Source organism: Mastomys coucha, unplaced genomic scaffold, assembly GCF_008632895.1.
Source record: "Mastomys coucha isolate ucsf_1 unplaced genomic scaffold, UCSF_Mcou_1 pScaffold13, whole genome shotgun sequence".
Lineage (NCBI taxonomy): Eukaryota > Metazoa > Chordata > Mammalia > Rodentia > Muridae > Mastomys > Mastomys coucha.
The window spans coordinates 31896685-31907253 of record NW_022196895.1 but is presented as its reverse complement, the minus strand read 5'-3'; the positions used below and the strand labels follow the sequence as shown (position 1 = coordinate 31907253).

Genomic DNA, 10569 nt, shown 5'->3' with positions numbered 1-10569 from the left:
GTGGTGGTGGTGGTGGTGGAGGTGGAGGTTGTGGTGTTGGTAGTGGTGGTGGTGGTGTGGTGTGGAGTGTCTAGGCAGATACAAAGTAGGATGGTATCAGTTTAGCCATTTCACTTCCCTTGGAGCACCTGGGATGTCACCTGGGCTATTGTACTCACTCTGTATTATACTGGGTAGGGCTGGCCTAGCCCTACCTGCACATCTCCTGGTTCTGCTGGTAGGTTCTGACTCGGGGCCTGAGCATCAAAGCAGACTGGAGAAGTTCAAGGCAGAGAGCTGTGGCAGAGGACAGGCCTGGTCCCAGCTGTGCTGGTACTCTGGGTAAATCACTCAACTTTTGGAGCTCTTTGCTTTCATCTATTACTTTCACAATGGTAGTTTGCCCCTTTGCCCCTAATTAGGCAAGGAGACTGCTATATTCCCAGCCCCCCTCCAGTAAATATTTCTAAAATAAATGATGGATGTGCTGAAATTAACATCAGGCATGGCTCAACCGGGCTGATTCTCTTTGGAGTCTCAGCTTTACCTTGGTGGCCCACTAAAAGCTGAACTTGGCTTTTGCCCAACTTACACACGCAAAGTACCCACAGCCATATGTAGGTAGCCGGGCTCAAGCCAACAGCGTATGGAAAGTGGAGTAAAGTTGCTTTAGTTCTGAGGCCCAGACCCATTTCCCCAGCCGCCAGCCGCCGACTCTGACCAGGAGCGACCTTGAGAGTTTGGAATGCTTGCTTAGGCAGGTGAGGACATTTTCTTTCCTAGTCAGACCTCCTGACTGGAGGTTCCCTACCTCCATCACAGGCCCCACCCACTACCTTAGCTGGCCTCCTTTGGGACTTGGTCAAGACACACATTAACAAATTCTCACACAAAAACACCCATCCAGTTGGATGTGGAGATGCACATTTTTAATCCCAGCACTCAGGAAGCAGAGGCAGATGGCTCTCTGTGAGTTCTAGGCCAGGTCTCAAAAACAAAGCAAGAACAAACAAAAACTCAACCCATCCATCCATCCTAGTGACTCTGATACCCTACAGAGATACACAGAAGGCACATGCGCAAATACACACCATTCTACTGGAGGCACCAAGGCAAAACTGTGCACAATTCATTCAATGTCTATGGCAAAGAACTCCGTTGGCAAGCACCTTTGTATTGCACAGTCCACCACAGATCATGATCACAAACTCGGGCAGCAGAGGCCCCACCCATAAAGTCACTCAGCAAGATTATGAACACAGGAGTAGGCCAGGCCAGGTACTCAGCTTGGGAACACAGCAGGGAGCACGTTGGGATGAGTAGGGGCTGCCTGGAAGAGCAACTGGTGTTGCCTCTCTTTATCCAAACCTGGACAGGAACTAAGTAGGTCCCAGCAGCTCTGAGACAAGCTGGGTTGGTGACAGAGCCATTGAAGGAGGGCTGATCCAGATCAGGGTCAGCTTTGCAAGGCCTGCTTTTATGAAACTAGAGCCTAGTCTTCATGGCCTTTTGAAAACTAGCAGGTCATGCTGGGCAGTGGTGGCGCACGCCTTTAATCCCAGCACTTGGGAGGCAGAGGCAGGTAGATTTCTGAGTTTGAGGCCAGCCTGGTCTACAGAGTGAGTTCCAGGACAGCCAAGGCTACACAGAGAAACCCTGTCTCGAAAAACCAAAAAAGAAAAAGAAAAAAAGAAAAAAAAAGAAAACTAGCAGGTCTTTTGTCGTTAAAAAGTTAGGAAATGGGGGCTAGAGTGATGGGTCAGTGGTCAAGAGCACATATTGCTCTTCCTGAGGACTTGAGGTCAATTTCCAGCACCCACACGAGGCAGCTTACGACGGCCTGTAACCCCAGCTCCAGGAGAATCACACACCTCTGTCAATGGCAATTTCATTCATATGCAATACTCTGCCTCCTACCCACAAACGCATACTTAAAATAATAGAAATAAGTAGTTTGTTCATTTGTTTGTTTGTTTTTTAAGCCGGGAACCGGCAGGTATGAAGACTGCTTACCACTCTTCCTGGAGACCTGAGTTCCATTCCCAGCACCCACATGGCAGCTAACACCTAGCTGTAACATCCTTTCCAGGGGATCTTGCTCCCTCTTCTGGTCCCCTAAGGCATAGCATGCATATGGTGCAAACAATAAGTGTAGGCAAAACACCCAAACACATAACAATCTTTTTTAAAGTCGGGAAAGTTGCCAGACAGTGTTGGTGAACATCTTTAATCACAGCACTCAGGAGGCAGAGATAGAGGAGGCTTTCTGTGAGTTCCAGGCCAGCCTGATCTTCATAGAGGGTTCCAGGACAGCCAGGAGTAGTCAGAAAAGCCTTATCTTGGAAAAACAAAAACAAAGATGAAGAATTGGCAGGTGTAGTGGCAAAAGGACCGGGGGAGGCTGAGCCTAGGTATTGAACTACATAGGTATACAGTGAGAGCCTGCCTAAAGCAACACAAAGCCAGGCACAGTGCACACCTGTAATTTAGTGTTTAGGAGGTAGAGTCTGGAGAATCAGGAGTTCAAAATCATCCTTAGCTTCATAACAGGTTCAAGACCACCCTGGGCTACAGGAGACCATATGTCAGAGAGAGAGTGTCAGTTAGTGTGGAGGAGTATGCTATATACCAGAAACAAAACAATCCCAACAACTGAAAGTTCTTTTTTGACCTCTGTCCACATACATGCCCTCAAGTGTTTGGGGAGCAAGGAGGGTTCGTGCACACATGCACACATGTATGTTCTTGAAAGTGCTCATGAGATCACTAAATAAATAATTTTTTAGAGCAAACGGAAAAGAAAAAAAAACCTGTGATGGCACAAGCCCAAAATCCCAGCATTTGCAAAGCAGAAGCCGGAGGATTTGAAATTTAAGGTTATCCTCAGCTACATACTGAGTTTGATGCCACCCTGACCTACATCAGATCCTGTCTCAAAAAAAAAAAAATAGAACAAACAAACAAACCAACAAAAAACCATAACCAATGAGATGGTGCAAACCTTTAATTTCAGTATTCTAGAGGCAGAGGCAGGTGGAATTCTGAGTCTGGTCTACGTAGAGAGTTCCAGCACTACCTAGTGAGACCCAGTCTCAAAGAAACAATCAAAGGACCTAGAGAGGCTGCTTAGCAGTTAAGAGAACTGGCTGCTCTTTCAGAGGATCCGGGTTCAATTCTCAACACCCAAATGCCATCTTATTCCGAGTTCTAGAGGATCTGTAACTTCCTCTTCTGGCTTCTCAGGCACTGAAAGCACGAGGTACATACACATACATGCATGAAAAATACCCACACACATAACAAAAAAAATTAATAGTCATCATTTTTTTAAAGAGAGACCTCTCACCTAATGGTGCACATGAACTTGAAGCCATTGCCAGTCCCTCCTCTCAGCAGTCACCTGTCAAGGTCACCCTCACACTGGTGCACAGCAAACTGCATGGGGCTTACTCACTGTCACCACAAAGCCACAGGAAGAGAGACACTGAGTATCAGCTTAGAAACCTGTGGAGACATGCTTGGCTGAGTTCTGAGCAGGAAACCACGCTCCACCAATCACAGGCAAGAAGCGAAAGTCCCTCTGTGTGGCTGAGCAGGCCTCAAGGACACAGTGCCATGAAGCCGAACAGAGTCTGCGGGCCTGTTGGAGAAGGACCTTTCTTCTCTAGCCCTGGCTCTCTCTGGGATCTGTTCCTTCTGTCCTCAGCATCTCTCTGTGGCACCTACTGTCCCAGGCTAGCATCTGAGACCCTCCGTCCTCTGACTCCGTCCTGTTCTTATTTCTGCTTCCCTTTGTTTGTAGTACTCAACTCCTCTTTAACTTGTACCCTCTTTCACATCTCAGCCTCCTGAGTGATGGAATTACAGACAGGAGCCACTGTGCTGAATTGGACTTTTCTCTAGGACTTTGCCAGTGCTTGTCACCCCACCGAGAATATGTTTCCAGTCTCTGTCTTCTGACATCCTGCCCATCCATCAAAATCAGTGTCATCTCCCAGAGAAGCCTCTACCAAGAAAACCCAAATCTCACTTGAGTGCAGGAATGAGAAACGAGGTCCCAAGTGAGATATGTAAAGCCCAGCACCTTGTCACTCAGAGCACAGGAGACGCAATAATCAGGGCAGAGATTCTGTGGGCAAGGCCATGGGCTTCAGGAAATATCCTCGGAGTAGATGAGGTCAAAATTATGCACTGATATTACTAAGGCAATATCCAACCTCTTCATTTGTTGACATCGGTTCTGCTGGTGCCAGCAACCGTTGAGTTCAATCGTGCCTTATACAGACCAAGGCAATGACAACTGAGTCTGCTAGGGACCATATACATCTATTTAAGGCCTTATGAGATGGTATGAAAAATTCACACCTGCCCAAGTACAATGCCTGTCCCAAGGAAACGCCCAACGCCCTTGAGTCATTGTTTGAGGTAGGAGTTGAATCAACTGATTTGCTTTGTTTTGCTTAAGACAGACTCATGCAGTCCAGGCTGGCCTTTGTAGCTAACTCCTGAGAACCTGTCTCTGGCTCTCAGCTCATAGGGTCATCGCCTATGACACCACACCTTAGGCAGTTAGCTTACTTCTTTGTTTTGTTTTGGAGATGGGGCCTCACATAGCCCAGGCTACCTTTAAACATACTAGGAGGCCAGAGAGGACCTTGAACTCCTGACCCTCCTGCCTCTACCTCGAAAGTGCTGGGATTACAGCCATGTGAAACGGTGCCCGGATCTTTACGGTGCTGAAGACAGAACCCAACATGCTAGACTTTCATCTGAGATACACATGCTCCAATGTTTATTGTTATTTAAAGATTTATTTCTGCCTTGATATGGACGAGTGTTTGCCTGTGTGTATATGTGTGTACTGCATGTATGTGTGAGCACCACGTGTTGCATGCACTGCATGCCCAGGAGGCCAGAACAGGGTGTTACAGGATCCCTTGGAACTAGAGTTACAGACGGCTGTGAGCTGTCATATGGGTGTTGGGAATTGAACATGGGCTCTCTGGAATAGCAGCCAGAGCTCTCAAACAGTAAGCCATCTCACTAGCCCATCGATGAATTTCAGTTGGTAAGTTCTAGCCTATTTGTCTAACTACCATTTTTTTTAAAAAACCTGTTTATTTTAAGACAGGGTCTTACTGTGTAACCTATGTAGTACTACATGGTATTACATTACAAAGTTCCCTTACTGATTGGGAACTTAGTTTACAGATCAAGCTGGCTCTGAACTCTCAGAGATCCACTTGCCTCTGCCCCCTGAGTTCTAGGATTAAAGGAGTGTGCCACCATACCCATTTATGCCTGACTTTATAACAGCCTTGGCCAGCCTGTCCACAGTCTGTTATGCAGATCTTTCTAATGTCAACACATTTTGTTATACTGTATTAAATAAACATATTCACTGATAGCACTGCATTCTATCAGAAATGTTTAAGAAGCTGCCAAGCCTATGTGATGTGTGTAAGTACAACATTCCAGGATTTGAATCTCAACAGAAAGAACAGAACGCTATCATCACCAACAAATACTGTCCATTGTTTCCTTCAAATGACTGGCTCATTTCATTGTTGTTGAGAAGAACAGCTGTCAGATATCAAAATTTGAGGTTTGGGGTTAAATATTTTTTCATGTATGCTTTTCTGAAATGGGGGTCTCATTGTGTGGCTCAGGTTGGCTTCTATCACCTGGTTTTAAGGCATGCTTCTTCCTCAGCATTCCTAGTAGCTTTGGTGACAGATGCAAGCCACCACAGCCCGACTGTGAGCCTTTCTTATCGAGTTAAAATGAAGTTCCAGTTTTTAAATGAGGAGAGAGCCGGGCAGTGGTGACGCATGCCTTTAATCTCAGCACTTGGGAGGCAGAGGCAGGCAGATTTCTGAATTCGAGGCCAGCCTGATCTACAGAGTGAGTTCCAGGACAGCCAGGGCTATACGGAGAAACCCTGTCTCAAAAAAACAAAAAAAGAGACAGAGAGAAAGAGAGAGAGAGAGAGAGAGAGAGAGAGAGAGAGAGAGAGAGAGAGAGAGAGAGAAGCTAGGGAGATAGCCTAAAATCATTTGCTATGCAAGCAAGAGGACCAGAGTTTGGATCCCTGGAACCCAGGTAAGTTCCAGGCACCCTCCTGCCAATAATTCTAGTCTCACTGGGCGATCCTAGACAAGCTGGCTATCTATCAAGACTAACCATATTTTAGAGCCCTGAGTTTGACTGAAAGACTCTCCCTCAATGAATAACGTGGAAGAGAGAGGGAGGAAGATTTAAACATCAACCTTGGGCCTGCACTCTCATGCATTCGAGCACACAAGACACATATATGCACACATAAAACAAATATGCATGCATATATACAAACGTAAAACAAACAAAAAGCTAGCTGAGGGGCAGTGACATGGCTCTGTAAACTGGCTAAGTAAACCTGGAGACCTGAGTTTGACTCCTGGAAGCCATATATAGGTGGAAGATGAGAATCAAATAAAGAACATTGGTCTCTGACCTTGATACACTGTGGCATGGGAGCCTGCACTCACATGTGTGCACATAATAATAGTAATAATTTGGGGGATGGAGAGATGGTCAGCAGGTAAGAACCCTGCCAATATGGCAGCTCATAACCATCTCATAACTCCAAGGGGTCCAACACCCTCTTCTGGCCTCCTGGGCATGCAGTGCACATGTGGTGCTCACACATACATGCAGTGCACACACATACACACACACAAACACACAGAGGCAAGCATTCATACACACCAAGGCCGAAATAAATCTTTAAGCAATAATAAACCATTTAAATAGAGTTAGTTGGGGGGTGTGTGTCTCAGATGAAAGTCTAGCATGTCTGTCTTCAGCACCTTAAAGATCCAGGCACGGTGGCACATGGCTGTAATCCCAGCACTTTCGAGGTAGAGGCAGGAGGGTCAGGAGTTCAAGGTCATCTCTGGCCACCTAGTGTGTCTAAAGGTAGCCTTGGCTAAGTGAAACCCCATTTCCAAAAACAAAACAAAGAAGTAAGCTAACTGCCTAAGGTGTGGTGGCATAGGCGATGATCCTTACAGGAGAGGAGAAAGGAGAAATCACCATGGATTAGCTGAGTCATAAAAACATGGTCCTGAGTGCTGCCCAATTGGCCTTAAGAGCAGCCCAGATGGATCATATAAAATAGGAAGTAATAACTCGGGGTTATCAATAGGAAAGCCGATTCTGACAGCGTGGAGGGTGGCCAGCTGCCCAGCTATTGGGCTTCTTAAAGGTTATTGTAAATATAAAGGCTGTGAGTGTGTTTTTCATCTGGGAACTCAATAACCAAAGGTGGGGTTGAAATCTGAGGCTAGGATATTAAATATTTTCTACTGCAATCCTATGAGCTGGGAATCAGAGGTAGTTTCTTAGGAGTTAGCTACAAAGAGAGAATTCAGTGCCAGCTTGGACTGCATGAGCTGTCTTAAACAAAACAAAGTAAAAAGCACGTTCACTCTCTTCTGGCCTCTGAGGACACGGGGCACAGATGTACATAGATGTAGACAAAAAAAAAAAAAAAAAAAAAAAACAATACATAAAAAAGTTTTCCTTAAAAATAAAATTCATGCCGGGTGGTAGTGGCGCACGCCTTTAATCCCAGCACTTGGGAGGCAGAGGCAGGAGCATTTCTAAGTTCGAGGCCAGCCTGGTCTACAGAGTGAGTTGCAGGACAGCCAGAGCTATACAGAGAAACCCTGTCTTGAAAAACCAAAAAAGGGCTGGCGAGATGGCTCAGTGGGTAAAAGCACACTGACTGTTCTTCCGAAGGTCATGAGTTCGGATTCCAGCAACCACATGGTGGCTCACAACCACCCATAATGAGATCAAATGCCCTCTTCTGGTGTGTCTGAAGACAGGTTCAGTGAATTACGCCAGAGCGACCAGGGCCAGCAGAGGTCCTGAGTTCAATTCCCAGCAACCACACACATGAGAGTTCACGGCCATCTGTACAGCTACAGTATACTCATACACATAAAAGATAAATAAAATAAATCTTTAAAAACAAAAGAATTTTTAAAAAAAGAAAAACAAAAAAAAATAAAATGAAATAAAATTCATAGCTGGGCATGGCGTGGTGGTCCATGCCACTTGAGAGGCAGAAGCAGGAGGATCTCTGTGAGCTCAAGTTCAGCCTGGTCTACATAGTGAGTTCCAGGATAGCCAGGGCTATGGAATGAAACCCGTATCAAAAACAACAACAACAACAAACAAAAAAATGATAAATAAATGAAAATGAAATTCATTGGTGGGGTTTCAGAGTCTAGATGACAGTTAACTTATAGGTTAACTTATGGGTATAGTGCAAATGATCTGAAAAGCGTTTAGAATACCTTATGTAGTCAGTCTGCTATTTGTGGGTTCTTCTCTCTCTCTTTTTTTTAAGAATTATTTATTTATTTTATTTATATAAGTATACTGTAGCTGTCTTCAGACACACCAGAAGAGGGCATCAGATCCCATTGCAGATAGTTTTGAGCCACCATGTGGTTGCTGGGAATTGAACTCAGGACCTCTGGAAGAGCAGTCCATGCTCTTAACCGCTAAGCCATCTCTCTAGCTCCAGTTCTTCTTTTTCTGACCCTTTATCTCACCCCACCCTCAATTTCACCCCATAAAACTAAATAGGAAAAAACTAGATTAGAGGAGAAAGAGAAATTAGGAAAAATCCCTGAATCTAATTCCTTTCTTTTTGTTTCTTCTTTGACTTCAGCTACTAGCAAACTGCAACCAACCTCCTTCAATGACCCACCAACAGTGACCAACCCACTCTCATTGTCCTTGAATTTATATACCCTCTGAAAAGTTCCCAGAATTCCAAACATCACACAAGCACAGAAACTATCAGCAGCTGGCAAAACTGTGCTTCTGCTAGAGCATGAGACAAATCATAGTCAGCTGCTGTGGACAATCCAAAGCAACCTCCATAGCCCCACACCTGGGATTAAAACAAAACCATATCCTTATAATATTTCTGTGTTTTTTTTAAAGAAAGCAAAGTTCCAGAATTTTCAAGAATGTCACTACATTTCTCCACTTCTGTTTTAAGCCATTAATTGTGCTGTACGGAGCAGGACATTATAAACAGTGACATTTTCAAGGAAATAAGTGCTTTTTGGGTCAGCGGTAAAGGTTTTCAGTAGACCTCTTCTCCTCAATTTTAATCTTTTTTTTTTCCTTTTTTTTTTTTTTTCTGGCCCTGCTCTATCTGGCCTCAATTCTAAATCTTTATCAGTTTTGGTGGCGTCCACAGCTTTTCATTTCCTGTGGAAATATAAACAAATCCACATCTCCAACACAAAACTTTTCTCTGGCTTCCGTTCTGACACTAACACATCCTTAAAGTCTATAGGCTGATTTAACTCCACAGTTTTTCTATAACCCAGGTTCTCTCAGCTGCTGCTGTTCCTTTTTCATTAACATTCAGAAAATTTGAAGTTAGCAGAGCACTATTGATTCTATCTCTGTTTGCTTTCGTTTTGTTTTCTCTTTGTTTTGTAAGCCTTTCCTTTAAGATGTGATTAGATCTTTCTACAACTGCTTGTCCTGTGTTTGGACAATTGGCAAAGCCTGGAGTGTATTTGATGATACATATCAATACTTTTCCTAGGAGCATCTACCACTTCACCCTTTATTACATCATGGGCTATCTCTGGGATTGCAGGAATATTAATCTGAGTACCCCATTGTTGTAAAAGTTCCCTTCCCTGTGAATTTATGGGCATGTCAGTCATATAAGGCCTTAACTTTCCAGTCCCACATATTTAACCCACTGCACACTTTGGTTAATCTGAGATAACTTTCCAATTCCTAGGAACTGGGCATAAACCTTTTGAAATGGTCATTCCAAATTCCAGAATTTTTGTGAAATGATAGTTATGTCAGCTCCTATATCCACCTAGGCTTCTATTTCAATACCATTGACTTTTTATTTTAGCTTTGTTCTCTGATCATTGACAGCTACTTTCCAGAACACACGTTTTCCAGTACTTCCAATCCCTCCTGTTCTTTCCACGGAAGAGTCTTTGCCTTCAGTGAAGGGAACAGTAGCAGGTGAGCAATCCCGTCAGCCCCATCACACTGCACCTCTCTTTTTACATAGGCCATAACTTTAATTTCTCCTGTGAAATCTTTATCTCTAATTCCTGGATGCACGATGAATCTTTGTGAAGTTAATCCATTCCTTTCCAAGACCATCCCTAACTGTCCCTGAGGACAAAGGACCATAAACTGCAGTAGTTGTGTTCTATCACTGAATGCTGGGGATAGACAAAGATGTTTACCTGTGGCCACGTCTAGAGCCACACTGCCTGTAGTAGTGTGCATTAGATCTCCAAGAGGAAGTTTTTCAGTCTGCAGGTTACTCCTTGGCAGAAATGGTTTATAATTTTTGTTGTGGGGACCTGAGCCAGGTCACCAAGGCTGTTTCCCAACAGTAAGAAGTTACCTTGAATATCTCTTTTAGACCTACACTCTTTAGTCCAATGGCAACCCTCAGCATATCCGACATCACCTGCACACTCCCTGGAAGCCTAAGCCTTCTTTCTGGTTTATATTTAGAACAACCATTGCCCTTAG

General features: G+C 44.4%; 1 long non-coding RNA gene across 1 annotated transcript; it reads right to left on the bottom strand.

Annotated features, from left to right (window-relative positions):
• Positions 1-2965: 2965 nt before the first annotated feature.
• LOC116087593 lies at positions 2966-3439 on the bottom strand. Its single transcript, XR_004117503.1, has 2 exons — positions 3326-3439; positions 2966-3225 (listed from the first exon to the last, which is right to left on the bottom strand). It is a non-coding gene; the product is annotated as an uncharacterized LOC116087593 (long non-coding RNA).
• Positions 3440-10569: the final 7130 nt, after the last annotated feature.